At 36.3% G+C, this 17,568-nt stretch overlaps 1 long non-coding RNA gene across 1 annotated transcript; it reads left to right on the top strand.

Annotated features, from left to right (window-relative positions):
• Positions 1 to 2,295: 2,295 nt before the first annotated feature.
• LOC102123161 (uncharacterized) lies at positions 2,296 to 7,318 on the top strand. The gene is made up of 3 exons (XR_283557.4): positions 2,296 to 2,428; positions 4,872 to 5,197; positions 7,075 to 7,318. It is a non-coding gene; the product is annotated as an uncharacterized lncRNA (long non-coding RNA).
• Positions 7,319 to 17,568: the final 10,250 nt, after the last annotated feature.

Below are 17,568 nucleotides of genomic sequence, written 5' to 3' on the forward strand. Positions count from 1 at the left end.
ATTCTTTAAATTCTCCCAGTACCTCTCCTAAGTTAATCCTCCTTCTCTATTTTCTAATTCAGCCATTTGTCTGTTCCACACTCTACATTTAGGGTCATCATAAATTTCTTCCTCTCTTTTCAAAAGTGCAATGTGTCATTAAACCTTCATAAATGGCTTTTCTTTTCATGCCCTCTTACATTCTGAGATAACTTGCTTACAGTTTCCAGGATGATTTCAAAACAAAATTTCTGGCCAATCTCCCCTGTTTAAGCAACAAACAGACAACGATCTTTGATGGATGTCTGTGGCCTGTAATCTGAAGAGACTAAAGTTCTGTGATGGTAACTCAGGAGCCAGCGGGAGGGAAGTCCAGAGGCCAAGTGTGCAAAGGGATGTTTCCTGACCTCAGAGTACGCAGTTTTCTGAAATCCACAGGTTGTGTACATGGGTCTGGCTATCCCAGAAATCAGCAGAACATCTCTCCTACATGGGAAGAAGGAGCAATGGCAGCTCAGGACTACAGATGTGAGGGCAAACAGCGCCTAGGATCACTGGGCCACCCACATCACATTCCAACAAGGCACACACTTTTGCCAACAGACTGCCTCTCTTTCCTCCAGAACTTGTAGTCTGAATTTCATCCAATATGTTCATAACTTCCTTCTCATCTCAAATTTAGACGGAGCCTGTAAATACTAATCATGACCTTTGCATATTTGATAAAATTTAAAGGTACAAAAGAGACTCTGCAAAGAAATAAAAGTATTTCCCTTAGCAAGTCTCGTGTGCAGGAATTTTTTTATTTATAATTAAATGATTGAACCATGACTGTCTCAACCCATTTCATCATTCTTCAAGAGGTAAAAACACCTGTAACTGCCACTCTGGCTTTTAGAGTGTTTTGCAGTTTACAAGGAGGTTTAAGATGGATCAGCTCCATATATCGTGTATTTCTTTAAGGAAAGAAGGCCTCAGATGATTATTTTTGTTTAATAGAGGTTCGAAAAGAAAATGGAGGCTTCTAGAAAGTAATTGTTTTGGCCAATGTTACACTACTAGCAGGCAGAGAGACAAGACAAGAAGCTGGATGTTTGGGTTTCCACAATTCTTGGCTGAATCTCACTTTCTAACACTAGGTACACTAGGCATTCACACTGTCTTGTTTTTGTTTTTGTTCTCGTTGCTTTTAGTTTCCATTTTTTTAGAAACATACCTATTGTCTTTGATCTCAATTCTTCAAGATAGAATTGGCTTATACAAAAGTGTTAGGGTGTGTAAAAACCTGGCTCAAAATCATATTCTTGTACCGTATTCGCTACATGACATTGGATAATTTATTCATCGTTGAACTTCACTTTTCTCATCTTTAAAAGAGAACTATGACAATCTGCATCCTAAGGTAAGGCTGGCAGGGTGCACAGTGAGAACACTTGGAATCTCCACATGCATCACCAATGCCAACTGTTGTCTCTGTAATGGCAACTCCTGCCCAGCAGGACTTAAACTGATCCTTGTTCAGCTTTCCTAATTTGTGGCCTCTTGCTTTGCATTTGGGCCATAAACAATGGGCTACAGGTCCTCAACAGGGGTTCCATGTGATATTTGCTTCTGGGTCTGCCTTATGTGGATAGTAAGCAATTAGACTTAAGCCTAAGGAGCAATTTTGCTTATGCAATATAATTAGAAGCCATCTCTGTTTTTCATTTGTTTTTTGTTTTTGAGACAAAGTCTCACTCTGTCGCCTAGGTTGGAGTGCAGTGGCACAATCTCGGCTCACTGCAACCTCTGCTTCCCTGCTTCAAGCAATTCTCCTGCCTCAGCCTCCTGATGTGGCTGGGATTATAGGTGCCCACCACAACACTCAGCTAATTTTTATACTTTTAATAGAGACAGGGTTTCACTACGTTGGCCAGGCTGGTCTCGAACTCCTGACCTCAAGTGACCTGCCCTCCTCGGTCTCCCAAAGTGCTGGGATTACAAGTGTGAGCCACCGTGCCCAACCTAGAAGCCAACTCTGAATGGTGTTATAATTAGAGGTATAGTTTAGTTTAATTCAACATATATTTATTGAGCACCAGGTATTTAATACGTAAAGATAAATGAGGTGAAGTGTCCTTAAGCATGCATGGTATATGAAATCTGGAAGATAAACATGTAGATAATTGCAGATAATTGTGATATATACTCTATGTGCACACAAAGGCTGTGAGGACGCAAGAACGAAGCGTAAGCAGCTGTGCTTGGTCAGAGGAAGGGTTCCAGGAAAGCCACACGGAAGAGATAGCATTGGACTGTGACCAGGACTAAAAAGATGATGTTGCCTTGGCAGACAACTGGAAAAACATCATAAGCAGAGAGAACAATGTCTAAAATATCAACCAAGGTATTTTGCAACCAGTTACGACTCTGATTCTGATTTTCATGCTTCCTACCTCTTTCGCCTTGGGTAAGTTACTAAACCTATCATTTAGTCTTTCTTATTTGTAAATTGATTCGAATAACGTCTTTCAAAAAGGTATTGACATTGACCTTACATTGTGGGATTTCACTAATCTAATGCTTGGTGTATAGAAGGTACCCCATAAATTTCAGGCTGGAACTAGCAGAGGCATGGCTTATTCATGGAATGCAAAGGACAGGAGGAGCGCAGCATAATTCAGTGTTTTAATGAAGGTGTCCAAGGGTAAGACCCTTGGGAAATGAACAGTGTGCAGCATGGCTAGATGTTGATGTCTGTGAGAGAGACAATTATGACCAGGTTTTGTGGTGGTGTGTCTGTTCCTTGTTTAGATCATCAAACTGAATCATTGTGGTGCCTTTCTCCGCTCTCTCCAGACAACTATTCCCTGTTCACGCTCTTGAGGGTTTTATCGGGTTTTTCGGAGCTGAGATCTCTTGCTTAATGTGTGTGGTGGCCATAATTTTCTCAGCATAGCAACCTGTCCACCGTGACAGCGTCCCGTTGCTGGCCTTTCAGCAGCGCAGTGGATAAGCTCTGCAGTTGACAACCATCCACCCTGGCTTAATGTTTCACATGACTGAGGTTGTACTGGGGAAGCCAAATTCCAAGAGGAGTGAATTATGTACAACTGTTCCAAGAGCATCTGTTCAAGCTCCCGTTCTAGGGCCCCCCATACTTAACTCCACACTTGTGTACCCAGTACACAATCGTACTTTTGACCCTGGAAAAAATCATCCAGCAGACAACAGGCGAAATAAATATCTCTCACCAGGTACCTAATGGAAAATAAGCGGGTGGCTCATGTTCACTGTGCAGCTATCTTTATTTTTAAGGTCTCCTGAGCAAGAGGGCCAAAGTCCAAACTTCCCGAATTCATAGTATTAAGTTACTGTTAATAGGACTGGATTCAAACTACTGCACTGTAGACTGACCCTCCAGCTCGTGGTTTTGTTTTTTAACTCCAGGCTCGAGTTTAGAGCAATAAGGTTAGCCACCTGAAACAACAACATTTGCCTAATCTAGTGTGATCTATTTCCCCAGCGAAGATTACTTTCTGTGTTATTTTATTTTTAAAGGGAGTTAACATTTAACGTACACGTTAGCTCGTTCCTGTTGCCCTGAATGGTTCTGTTTGTTTCAGCACGTCTCTCTACCATGCTGTTGAGCCCCGCTTTTCTTAAGGTTCAGGAAACTCTAAATATTAATAAGGGCCAAAGACCCATGCATTTGGCAACTCCTTCCCCACCACACACTCCATTAAACACAATATCCGAAGGCATTTTGTAAGTTGGGAAACTTGACCAGGAAAAGTATAGCACCATTGCAATTGGGAATAGTGACTTTTTTAAAAAAATGTCATTGATGGAGAAGCAATTGATAGAATTGGCTGGTCAATAGTTTATTTTCAGCAACTCCAAGGATTTATAGAGATGAGTAGTTCTCAAAGTCATCAGTGGTATCAGCATTTCCTGGGAAAATTGTTCGAAATGCAAATGACCAAAGCCTACCCCAAATCTGCAGAATCATAAACTCATCAGAGAGTCTGAGATGGGGCCTACCAGCTGGCGACTCTGATACACCTTACAGTTTGAGAACTAGTAGTATAGACACAACCTCCTACCTCGTAGAGCCGTAATAATCAGCATTAGGGAAACACAAGTGTACTTCAGGGAGCTTAGGACCGAGGCCCAGACAGTCCTGAATTCTATTCCCAGTTCTGCCATTGACTGGATATTAATCTTACATGTGTTTTGCAATATATCTAGGCCTCCTATTCCTCGTTTATAAAATGATTATAGTAATGCATTCCATTCTACTTGACTCCTTGAGTTTTGATGGCATTAATAATAAATAATACATTTTAATAATATTTTTAAAAATATTTTATTTTAAATAATAAAATGAATATTGCTCAAAGTGCTTTGAAACATTGAGAGGGCTTCCCATGGTGACCAACCTGTGGCAGCACTTTATTGCAGAGATCCCCTTAATCAGTCTCTCCAGGTATATGGGGATTTCTGAAATTCCAGACGAATAATCTTATCACAGTGCAAAATTATTCTGTCCTATAAATGGCAACAACAAAAAGCATTCATTTCAAGTGGTTAGTAGACAGATAAAATGAAGGAGGCGTCAGTGGAACTTGAAGGATGAGTTTGGCAAGCAAAAATAATAGCACGTCCTTCTTGGAGCCAAGAGGGAGCAACCTGTGTTCACTAACGACAGAGCTGAGGATACATAGAGCAGAAGGAGTGCATGAATATGTATAAATGCTTGTGTGTGTGTGTGTGTGTGTGTGTGTGTGTGTGACCGATAGAGACAGAGAGAGAGAGCAAGAGATAGAGAGAAGGAGAAGTAAAAAGAGGACAGTGGCAAGGTGGAAGCATGCAGCTCCCATCTGTACCTAATGGTACTTTCTCCTTTACAGAGTACTGCACTCCCCTCAATCCTCACCCAAGCTGTTGGGTTGACACAGGAGGAAACTGAAGCCCAGAGGACATAATTTATCTCCCTCCTTGATACTGGCATGTGAAGAAGCTGAGGCAGAAGCTGAAGGAATGGCCACAGGCACCAAGGATGGCCAAGGAGGCCCTTGATGCTTCTGGTCCTGCTGGGACCACTGAACACACATGGACCTCTCTGCAACTTGAGCAAGGGAGGGTCAGGCTGGGTGACAAAGGCATGAGCAGAGCTGCCCAGGGTGTCTCTGTGCATGTTCATCCCAGTCTTAGCAGAGCACAATTTCAATCCACGGTAATGCTCCAAACTTGGTCCCCCCAACACGTCCAGACACTCTTGTTAAGTCAAACACTAAGAGATATTGGACAGTATTTATTTTTGTTTCTCTGTCTCTATTTATTCTTGTTGAAATAATAATATACCAGTTAGACTATTTAAATAAAAATTCTATCTCCATGATCTTCAATACATAATATTTTTCACAATTTTTTTTATTTGTTGTTCACAGTTGTTTTACACGGTTGTAATGACAGCATACATATCCTCTTGACCCTTCCTTTTTTATTGCTACTAAATAATAAACAATTAGACTTGTTGTTATGGTGTTTCCACGATGTTCTCTTTAATAGCTACGTAGTATTTTATTCAGAAAACACACCATAAATTTTTGAACCATTTCTGTTTTTTTTAGTTGAACTCCCATTTTGTGCTAAGACATTCATTGCAGATATATACAATAACTCATTCCATTTTTACTATGCTTTTTGGTACTTTGGTTAATATTTATTTCCTGTTACGTTTTGATAGAATTTGGAAGGTAAGCATCCTATTTTTAATAGGATGCTCATTGTTATCATAAGGAGTTCCACAAACATTCCGAATACTGTGATGTTCTATTTATATCCATCTATTCAAACACATGGACACTCAGCTCCCTTTTATGGAGTTTTGTGCATTTTGCCTCTTCTCCCTCTCCTTCTCCCTTCCTGTTCTTCACTAGTTTAATCTGGGGAGTCTGACATCCTTGCTTAAACACCACCACCTCCCCCCTCCAACACATCACCACCAGTTTGCTTCTTGTGTCCTGTTTCTAGTCAAAAATGAGTTAGATTGCCAGTTTTCTTTCTCTGTTTTTCACTTTTCCTTTTCTCTTTTTGCTATAATAATTGCCCATCCCGTTCCTTTCTTTTTAAATTTAGCACTTGATTTCATCACTCATATTAAGTATTCTTTTCAAGAATTTTCCCCTCTACTCTGTTCTTGCTGTTAACAGATTTAGGGAAATGTAGGAGTCCCTGGCAGGAAAGAGCACATCAGGGCAGCATGAAAGAGAATTACAGGCCCTATGTTTGAGGTCGCATTCTTTGCTTTGGCCACTATTAAATGAGCTTATTTACAACCCTCAACTTCGTCCCTCTCTTTTAAAGACATGCATGTATACATTAAATGTAATACTCTCACCCCCATCTTCATTTAATTTTATTACCAATAATATTCCATTTTCAAGGTCCAGGGGTCTATTATTTACTTGTTGAATTTTATTTTGTAAGCTGTCTCAATTTACTTTTTGAAAGGAATGGAAAAACAAAAGAAAGGTTGTCTACATGATCAAACACACTTAGATTTGACAGTGAAAAAAATCACAGAAAGACATTCCATGGTGTGGCAACTCAGATACAATTGATCTTAAAAACCCAGTTCAGCAGAATGCCTTAGTAATTATTATTCAGAATACCAAGGCCCAGGCCCATGGTACAATTATCAGAAGCTCCAGTTTTGATACTTACTCTCTGTTAAGAGAACTCTCGGGAGAGGAACTGAAATAAAACAGTCTCTGGAATCACTGATGAAAGTCTCTCCTAAATGTCTGCTGCACACTGAATGAGGATGAGCTGTGGTCCTTGTCATGCCTTCTCACTGGAAGAGGAAAGAGGGTAGAATGGGAATTTCTTCTTTTCCTTAAGTAGCAAAAACTGGCCTGCTGTTTACCAAACCCATCCTCTTTTTCTCCTGAGCATACAACTAGGAGACATTTCCAGTGTTCCCTAAAGTCAGGTGAGGTTACATGACCGAGTCCCGGCCAATGAGATGTGTGTAGAAGTGGTAAGTGCTATTTCCATGGTGGTCCATGATAGTTGATTACATGTCATTTCCTATGCTCTTGCCTTTAGTTTCAGATTCACCCAGATGCCTTGGATAATTTGTTTTGGAAAACATATATTGAAGTTACCAGAGCCACAGTATGACAGAAGACTGGGTCCCAGAATCAGAACTGCAAGGAAAGTCATGCACTAATGAAGAAAACAATTCTTAAGGCTTATGTGAGCTGAAAACAAACTTGTCATGTTGCTGCCTTCACCCATTTTTAGAAGATGTTTGTCCCCAGTAGTGCTACTCTAATAAAATACATCATCAACACAGTAACTTAAACTGGTCTCATTATAAATCCTAGCTCTCCTATCATCGCAGTTTAAATCCAGCCTACTGATGTGGAAAGGCATATAAATGCCTTCCAGATTCTGAAAGGCATAATTTTCTTCACTTATTTCAGGTTTTACTAAGGATTCCATACCCTTTGCTTCTGTTGAATTATTTCGTAGACACTATTTTGTAAAGTAGATAGAAGAGGTGCCTAGGATTTAGGGTTTTTAATGTCTTTCCATCTTCCCAGGATGCCTATATAGTAATCATTTAAAATACAAGACAATCCAATAACATGACATGAAGCTTTCCACGAACTCAAAGAACCAATGAGAATAGACTTCTCTAAAATATTGGTGAACAAATGAATACTTGCCAGAGTCAGAACAATGCATTTTAATTGAATTATTGCACTCACCAGGCATTCCTGAGCCAAAGCACTTTTCCTTTTTTAAGTAACAATTTTGTCTTTTAAAAAGTGTATTTCTAGCTTGACATAAGCATGACTTTTTCTTTCATGTGTCATGTATAAATGGAGCAATTTATTTTCTTTGGACTCACAGAGTAAATCCTCATCTTTGCTTGTGCTGATGGGGTGCAGGCCTGTGTGGGAGGAATTCTGTGAATGTGGAGCTTTCCCGTGGGTGCAGAGAGAGTTTGATGGGAGCTGATGAGGTGTGTGTGTTCTTTAGACTTATCAACCACCACATGATGCTGGAAGATGAGCCAGTGAATCTGTGGGTGTTGAGCTTGTTGGATATTCTGGATGCAGGTTTTTTTTTTTTTTAATTTACAATTTAATAAAACCCAGCTGACAAGCTTTTTTTGTAAATCGTGTTTATGAGATATGAGTCAGTGATGACATATCCGTAAGCGATTCCAATGAAAGGAAAACCTTTCAGGCAAGCGGCCCTTGGTTTTGTGGGAAGCTTAGCCAAGCATGTTGCTCTAGCCTCTGGGGTGAATTCTTTCCTAGCTTCAGTGAGATGAGAAAATCTTCAGAGCACATTCCAAGATGGGGCTTTTTTTTTTTTTTTTTTCTGTGAGAGGGTGAAGATAGAGACCAGTTTGGTTTGGTGGTTGTCATTCCGACTTTCCACACTGTCATAACTAGGACATGGCTGTGAAAGAACATCTTGAAGATGAAGCAAACCCTGTTTTAGTAGCCGGAAAGATTTTGTTTAGTTTTAGTTTAGTTTTTTGTTGTTGTCGAAGCTTTCAAAAGTCTTCTCTGAAAGTGGTTCTGTGTAGTGGGGGGGAGAGACAACTTTGTTGTTTTCTAAGAAACAAACAAACAAAAAACCTGCTTCTTTGAATCTCCCAAATGCAAAAGCAAAGATACTTTCCTTGTACCTTCCTCCAATTCCTGCCGTACGGGTTTGCTCTCATCAGACTTCTCTCCTTACTGTGCCATCCAACGAAATGTCATGGTCCTTGAATGGTTTTATTAAATATCAGTTGGCAAATACGTATGCAGTCGTGAGGCACAGGAAATAGCAAACCATCCTAATATCCTCTAAATAAGATGAACATTTCACTTGAGGGAAGGTATTGCAGATGCTCCAACTTGAGGAAGAGAATACACACTCTATAAATTGAAACCTTTCATTGTAGTTTTTAAAAATCTCGTATTTTCATTAGGAACTGGAAATAAGATCAATTTTCTCTTGGGACCTATATTGAAAAACAGAGAGAGACAAATATAACCCAGGCATACCGGAATTGATGGGCACTCAAGTAGGGATTTTTTTTTTTAAATAAAAACTTACCTGCCCATGGTATGGTTAAGCTTGACTCAACTGCAACATGATTTTTGTCATTGTTAGATGCCATAAGGTATTGTATTAACAGCCTAACCTACATGAGAGATCGTATGCCTCAGGAGTTCAAACATATCATCAACATTATGGCTAGAACCAAGGTTTTTAACAGGTCAGGCTACTTTCAGGAAAACTCTTTCAAGTGTCATATGTATACAATGTTTGGAATTCTTATTTAACGCATTCTATTATTTAGAGGGCTTGCTTCTATTTTTCAGGGGCTGAATAGTGCTTTGACTTAGTTGTTTACAAAGTGCAACTTAAAATGCAAAGGAGGGAGAGAAAGAGAGAGAGAAAGAGAGACTTCTGTCAGAGGTGTCCTCTGCAGTAAAAACTTTGTATTTTACTTCCTAGAAGAGCCCAGGTCTTGATCTGAAGGATCTTGACCTGCCCCAGGCATGACTGTGTGACAAAGCCGAATATGAAAACAGTTGGGCATAACCACTGGAGAAAAACTGCTACTTTCTGCATGACTTTGCTCCATCAAGCACAGCAGCTATATCCTACTCAGTTCTGAGCATAAAAGTTTAAAAGTAAAATTGACAATGTGGAATTTATCCAGAGGAGAGCAACTAGTATGCTAAGTATTATAAAACCAGAAAACTACTTGAAATGAGGAGATAACACTGAAAGAAAAGGAGACATTTAACTGAAGAAAGAAAACTGAATGGGGACCCTAATTCTGTTTTCACGTATAAGGGAACTGTCAAGAGAAAGTAAAATTTGATGCTTTCTAGGTAGCTCCATTGGGTGGAAAATTAAGAGAGGGAGATTTCAGTGGAATGATTATTTAACTGATAATTAAAATGAAATGACCTCTCTCATAAGTGACTTCTTATCACTGGAAGTAATCAACGGAGATCCTTGATAATCTTGACAAGGAAGCTATAGATGACATTTATAATGGATGAATGTGATCAGATTATTTCTATGGCTCTCTTTCTGCTTCAAACTTCTGCAATTTCATAAACCATCTGTTGCGGCTTTTTCGTTGTTCTCATTTGTTTGTTTTTAAGACAACCCTATTAAATTGATGTAGAAGAGCCAAGATTAAGAGACTGACAAAGTTTATGCTGAAAAAGGCCTGTCAATAGATTTGCTGACATGTAGATGTTACGTGATATAAGCACACTAAGACTTTCCTGTTCTCATTAATTCCTCATACTGATTGTGTCCAAGTTTCTCTGAGTAGGTAGCCAAACCATCATGAACTTTGGAGGTTTTCTCCTTCTCATGGATGTCTTATTAAAAGAAGATTCACTAACATCTAGCAGAAAAGTACTTTTTCCGTATTTTACCATCTAGAGTGCCATACGACTCAGGCATTATATCACCCACTTAAGCTTTACAAAAGATGTGTCAGGTTGTTACCACTCCGTTTTTGCAAATGAAAAACTGAGTCTCAGTGAAGTTGGGGGGTTTCTGCCAATAGGCTTTTATGGAAGATATTTTGGAATGCAGAGAAAAGTGAACTTTCTTGTGTTTCCAGGATGTTACTTCAGCATGTCCACTGGATACCTACTAGGTCTCCAGTAAGAGCCTACGTATCTGGATAGATAGATCTAGGATACTGAGATGCTACGTATCTCAGTAGGTCTGGTGGAGAATTCCTTAATCTACGGAAAAGACTAAGCCAATAACTCTTTGTGGGTATGACAAAAAAGATGTATGTTTTTGCTGAATAATTTTGCCTGTGTTACCTACACATTAAGGATTTTATTCCTCAGTAAATCATCTGTAATAAACCAACTGTGTAAAATTTCCTGTCACAATAATCTTGATGTCTTAAAATTAATATCTATATGGATTTACAAATTTAAAGACTTTTTTGACAAAAAGTCTCATTTTTGAATTATTTTAAATGCCCAAGAAATTTAAAATACCGTCAAAAATATGAAGTACTTGGGAATAAATCTGATGAGCGATGTGCAAACCTTCGAAAGTTGAGTGGTTTTTAAATACTATCATTGACAATTAGAGCTTTCTCTTCTATGATTGCCTAATTTATTCTTTGACTCTATTTTTTGTCTCTTTTTTATCATTTATGGAAATTCATCATTTTGGCTTACATAGCCATTTAATTTTTTTCCAATTTTGGTGTATCAGTTTACATATTTCATATTTTTTTGACATATTACTTATTTTGTTTGTTTTTTAAGCATTCAGGTTTCAGGTTGTTTTTACAATGTTGTTACTTAGATTATACTTACAGAGCTTTATTTTATTGATTTTCATAACGGTTTTTAATTTTTCTGGAATTTAATTTTTAAAAGGTATTTTTTGAAACACCTTTTCAATGTGTTAAGTGTATAATGTATTAAACAGACAATCAGTTTTCAGTTTAATTAAAATTTTATCTGAAATAAATTAGATTACCATATTCTGGATTTTATTTTCAGCGATCCATTTATGCACTTATATTCAAGTGCATAAATGACATTATTATATTACAAATAACATTATAAAACTTTGTGTTATTTTAATACATCAAAAGCACAAATATTTCCACAGTAATTTCTTATATCACAGTTTTATTTACTCTTTGTTATTATCCCACTGGAATTTTAAGAACCTTTTATAGAAATCTTTGTCTTTTTCCTTCACCACTGAAAAAATGAAATTCTTATTGGAATCATATGCAAAATTTTATGTATGTTTTGTTAAAATGAGCATTAAGATATCACAATTTCTCATTCAAAAAGTATATGTTTTCATTTCATAAAATTTTGTTTTTCTATACAGATCTTATATCTCTAATGTGAAATACATTCTTAAATATTTTATAGCTTTGGCATATTTTTGTATAAAAAAAGTTTTTCGACTGGGCACGGTGGCTGACCCCTGTAATCCCCACACTTTGGGAGGCTGAGGCAGGCGGATTACCTGAGGTTAGGAGTTCAAGACCAGCCTGGCTAATATGGTGAAACCCCATCTCTACTAAAAAAATACAAAAATTAGCCAGGCGTGGGCGTTGGTGCCTGTAATCCCAGCTACTTGGGAGGCTGAGGCAGGAGAATCACTTGAACCCAGGAGGCGGAGATTGCAGTGAGCCAAGATTGTGCCATTGTACTCCAGCCTGGCCGACAGAGCGATATTCTGTCTCAAAAAAAAAAAAAAAGAAGAAGTTTTTCATCTCTGTTTATAGCTAGTTATTTCTGGGATTGGGGAAATCTATTGATATTTGTGTGCCTTTAATTCAGCCCCTACACCAAAGTAATTTATTCAATCTAATACAAAATTTTTCATTTTTTTGGCCAATCATTGGATTTCCAAGACACATAATCACATCTTTAGAAAAAATATTAATAAAAGGTATTTATACTAATTATTTAATACTGTATTATTACAAATGTACTTTGCCAGGAATGTTGAATAATGGTAATATAGACAATAGACATCCTAGTTCTGGAATTTAATACTAGCAGTTTTAGCAACTCTGTTGCTAGAAATATGTTTTCTGTTAGTGTGTGATAAGTAAACCTCATTATGTTAAATCATTTTCTTGTATGCACATTTTACTAAGAGATCTTTTTATAACTTTTCGATTTTATCTAGCATCTTTTTAGGATCTATTAATAAATGACAATATGATTTCATTCTTTAATTTGTTGAATTGTAGTATTTCTGATATTAAACTATCTATGGTTTCTTATAGTAAGTTATCCTGTAATAGCTTCAAAACCCAAGTTTCCAGGAGATAGTGCCATTTAGGAGTTCTCAAAATCCATGTGATACCGTGTCTACTTTTCTGTACCTTACATTTTTGTGGAACACTATATTTTTGAGGTTCCATTAAGTCCTTTAATTTTGCTATTGTACATTAGTGTTTAAGTATCTAAAAGTTGATGTGCCTATCCCCCTTTGGGTGAAAATATAAGGCATTGTTTTCAAAATTGAATAAATATTGAAATCATCTAGAAATATATACATTTTTAAAAGACAAAAATCCCAGTTCCTAGACTTTATCACAGATCAGTGACTTGAGAATATTGGAAAAAACTATCCAACCACCAATATTTTTGCATCCTGTTTTATGTCCTTCGATATCCCCATCAATGTGTAGTGTTGCCAAGTTTTTTGTTTGTTTTTGTTCTTGACAATCTGTTGGGTATAAAATTGTATCTCATTGTGATTGTAATTTTTATTTACATAATTACCAGTGGGGTTGAACATCTTTCCGCATGTTCCTTGACCATCTGTTTATTCTCTTCTTTCAACTGCCTCTCAATTTCCTTCACATATTTTTATTTTGAATAGTTTTTCTCTTTCATAATAATTTGTAGAAGTTTGATTTTAAAATATTTTGAATAATAAGCTTTTGTCATATATATATAGATCACATATTCTCCAATTATTTTAGTTTTTGTTTTGCTTTTAGTAGTTTCTTTTTAACACCAGAAGTTTTAATGTTCAGCTAGATTAAAATTACCGCTCAATTCTTTGTAGCTCTCATTTTGAATCTTGTTTAAAGAACACATTTCAAAATCTGAGACTATAAAGATGATCTCCGGTATTTAATCTTAAAATTACACATTTTTTGTTTTTTCATTTATGAAATAAATAAATAAATATGGTGTAGGGTGAAGATGTCTGTGGTTTCTTTTCAATATTAATAACTTATATTTCCCTGTTCGTTTAATTTATATAAAATTTAACATGCTTTAATGAAAACATGAAATGTTTTAGCAATTGTGTTCAAATAAGCTACGGCAATATTTCACTGTATGAATAAGTAATAATTTTTGTATTTGGTAGATCAAGTTCATTGACATTGTTATGTAGCTCAAGAATCGTTTTGTTTATTTTTGACTTTTTTCTTCTACGTACGTTTAAAACCAGCTTCTCTGGATATTTGAAATATTCTTGGGATTTTTTCACTTGTTTTGAATTTACTGGTTACTTTAGAAATAATTGCTGATTTTGTCTTGAGGGTTCTTACATAAATTTTTAAATTTCTCCATTTATTAAATTTTCTTTAATAAAAATAAATAAAGTTTAAATTGAAATTGAAATAAAGTTATAATTTTTTCCAAAGGCTCACACACACTGTTTATTTAGATTCATTCCTAGGTGACGTTTTAAAAAATATATTATTGTAAATGGGACTATCATAAAAGTTTCTCATTATGTTTTGTTGATATATAAAGGAACATTATTGTGATTTCTAATCCACCAAAATTGCTGAACTTTTAAAAAATTTTAATAATTTATATGAACACTTTGGGTTTCCTTAGGCAGATAATCACATCAACTGCAAAAAATTGTGACTTTGCTTTTTAATTCCCAGTTCAGTTGTGTCCTACTTACTTGCTTTATTTCACTAAGAGTGTCTTGTCCAAAAGAAACATGTTATATTTAAATTTAAATTTTCTAGTAGGCATATAAATAAGTAAAAGATAAACAAATTAAATTGAATTTAATAATACGTTTTATTAGGCAAGATATCTTAAATATTATAATGTCAACATATAATCAATATAAAATTACAAATAAGGTATTTTTATTTTTATTTTTTACTAAATATTTGAAATCCAGAGGGCATTTTACACTCAAAGTACATCTCCATTGAGACTATCCTCATTTCAATTGTCTATAGTCACATGTGGCTGGGGCTACTGTATTATACAGTGTGACACAAACTTCAGCCATATTAGCTACAGTGGTGATATTGGACATCCTCTTCCATTTTCTGATTGCAAGGAGATTGCCTGAAGAAAATCTGAGGGTTTTCTTCTTTTTGTTATTTATTTATTTATATTATTATACTTTATTTTCTGGAGTGCATGTGCAGAATGTGGAGGTTTATTACATAGGTATACATGTGCCATGGTGGTTTGCTGCACCCCTCAACCAGTCATCTACCTTAGGTATTTCTCCTAATACTATCCCTCTCCAGCCCCCCAGCCCCTGATGGGCCCCAGTGTGTGATGTTCCCTTCCCTGTGTCCATGTGTTCTCAGTGTTCTACTATAAAGACACATGCACACATATGTTTATTGCAGCACTCTTCACAACAGCAAAGACATGGAACCAACCCAAATGCCCACCAATGATAGACTGGATAAAGAAAATGTGGCACATATACACCATGGAATACTATACAGCTATAAAAGAAAGGATGAGTTCATGTCCTTTGCAGGGACATGGATGAAGCTGGAAACCATCATTCTCAGCAAACTAACACAAGAACAGAAAACCAAACACCACATGTTCTCACTTGAAAATCTGAATTTTAAAGGCAATATCTGCAGTGTACCTTTGGTTCCAATTTTTTTTTTTTTTTTTTTGAGACGGAGTCTCGCTCTGTCGCCCAGGCTGGAGTGCAGTGGCGCAGTCTCGGCTCACTGCAAGTTCCACCCCCGGGGGTTCATGCCATTCTCCTGCCTCAGCCTCCCCAGTAGCTGGGACTACAGGCGCCCGCCACCACGCCCGGCTAATTTTTTGTATTTTTAGTAGAGACGGGGTTTCACCATGTTACCCAGGATGGTCTCGATTCCCTAACTTCGTGATCCGCTCTCTTCGTCCTCCCAAATTGCTGGGATTACAGACGTGAACCACCGCACCTGGCCTGATTCCAAATTTTAATCAAGTTAAAAGAAGTTATTCCTATTCTCGGTTTCAGATTTTTAAAATCATGAATAAGCTCTACATTACATTGAATATTTTAGTCAATTCTTGAGATTAGCATATGTTTTAGAACTAATTTATTAATGATTGATCACATTAATAAAATTCTCATATTAAAATATCCTTGCTTTCTTAGGCTAAACCTAACTTATTTAGGTATTTTCTTTTATATAACTGCACTTTGTTTTATATTATTTATAAACTTTTATTTTATTTTAGAGTGAGATTTGCCTTTAGTTTTCCTTTATCATGCAATTCTTTTCTGTCAAGATTATAATGTGTCATAAAATGTGTTGGGTATAATTATTTTTCAGTTCAGCGGATCAATTTTAATAATAATGGAAATGATCTTTTGTGGAACTTATTTTTAAATCATTCTAGACACTGTAAAAGTAGGTTCCAACAATTACATTTTGTTTTTCATTTGTATTTTGCTAAGTCAAAATTTGAATAAAACTATTTGAAATAATCTGTGATTACTTACTACATATTCTGAGGACATGGATATTTAAAAACATCTTTATTTTGGTTTTCTTTAGTCAATTGATATTAAACAGGTTGCTAAAATTTTCCTTTCCTTTTTATCAGTAAGTTTTGCTTAGTCTTGTTTTCTGAAAAACTAGTGGCAAAATTATTTGCAAAAACTATTCTTAGTATTTTACCATCGATTTTATTCACTATAATTTATTTTATTTCTGCAGCTATGTGCCTCTTCTTTCTCACTCTCTCTTTTCCTCCCTCCCTCTCTCACTAACATATTTGTTTGAGGCTGATCCATTCCCCTGGACACACTGCCTTATCTGTATCTCATAGGTTTTGATGGGTGGTATTTTGTATAGATAGATACATAGTTTTAAATTCTTAACGTGGTTTTTTATTTGATATTCATATTTAAATATGTATTCTCTTTAGCATTTGTTTTTTGGTCGGGTGAAGAGGTTTGAATTAAGTTCATGCCCCCATCATCACTGGTCTGCACAAGGGGTACAGTGCCATCCTTCCTCCACTAGCAACAATTATTCTAATAGTTTGATTGATCTCCTTTTATTGATATGTGCCTTCCAAAATGCATATTGCTATTTCATGCTTGTACCTAAATATAGAGAAATGTTCATCTTCTTAATCTCTTCATATGCTTATCAATCTTTAATATTTTCTTTTCCATAAATCGCCTGTAACTGTTATACTAACTGTTATAACTGTTATACTTCTTTGTCCCAGCATTCTTTGTTATATCTAGTATTTTTCTTTCTTGGATTTAATTTTTATTTTGCTAGAGTCCAGATTTGAATACTACTATGAGAAATAGCCTGTAAGTACTAGGTATTCTGTGGCGTTGAATATTTAAAGCACCTTTGTTTTGCTTTTACATGTATATGCTAGATGGATTTATTGGAAATAAAATTGTAAGTTTTTCATTACATTTCTCAGAATTTTGAAAATGAATCCTCATTATCTTCCAGCAACTTCAGTGATGATCTTCCTGTGAGAACCTTCATCATTGATTCATAACTGAAATATTCTAATTCCTGGACTTGTTCTGAAATCACACCATGTTGGGACCAGTTGAATGTTTGTTGATATTCTTTTATCCTGTTTGGCATTTCCTTGTTTCTTTAATTCTAAAGAATCTGGAAAAATGTTTTTCCTCTTACTTTGATTGTTTCCCCTATATATTTCATACACCTGGAATGCCTGCTGGGAAGGTGTTGCAGCTTCTGGATCTGGCCATGATGTTTCTGAAGTTTTCTGTACTTCCATAGCTCTTAGTCCATTTGTACTGCACCCTAGAGAGATC

This window comes from Macaca fascicularis, chromosome 13 (genome assembly GCF_037993035.2).
Source record: "Macaca fascicularis isolate 582-1 chromosome 13, T2T-MFA8v1.1".
Lineage (NCBI taxonomy): Eukaryota > Metazoa > Chordata > Mammalia > Primates > Cercopithecidae > Macaca > Macaca fascicularis.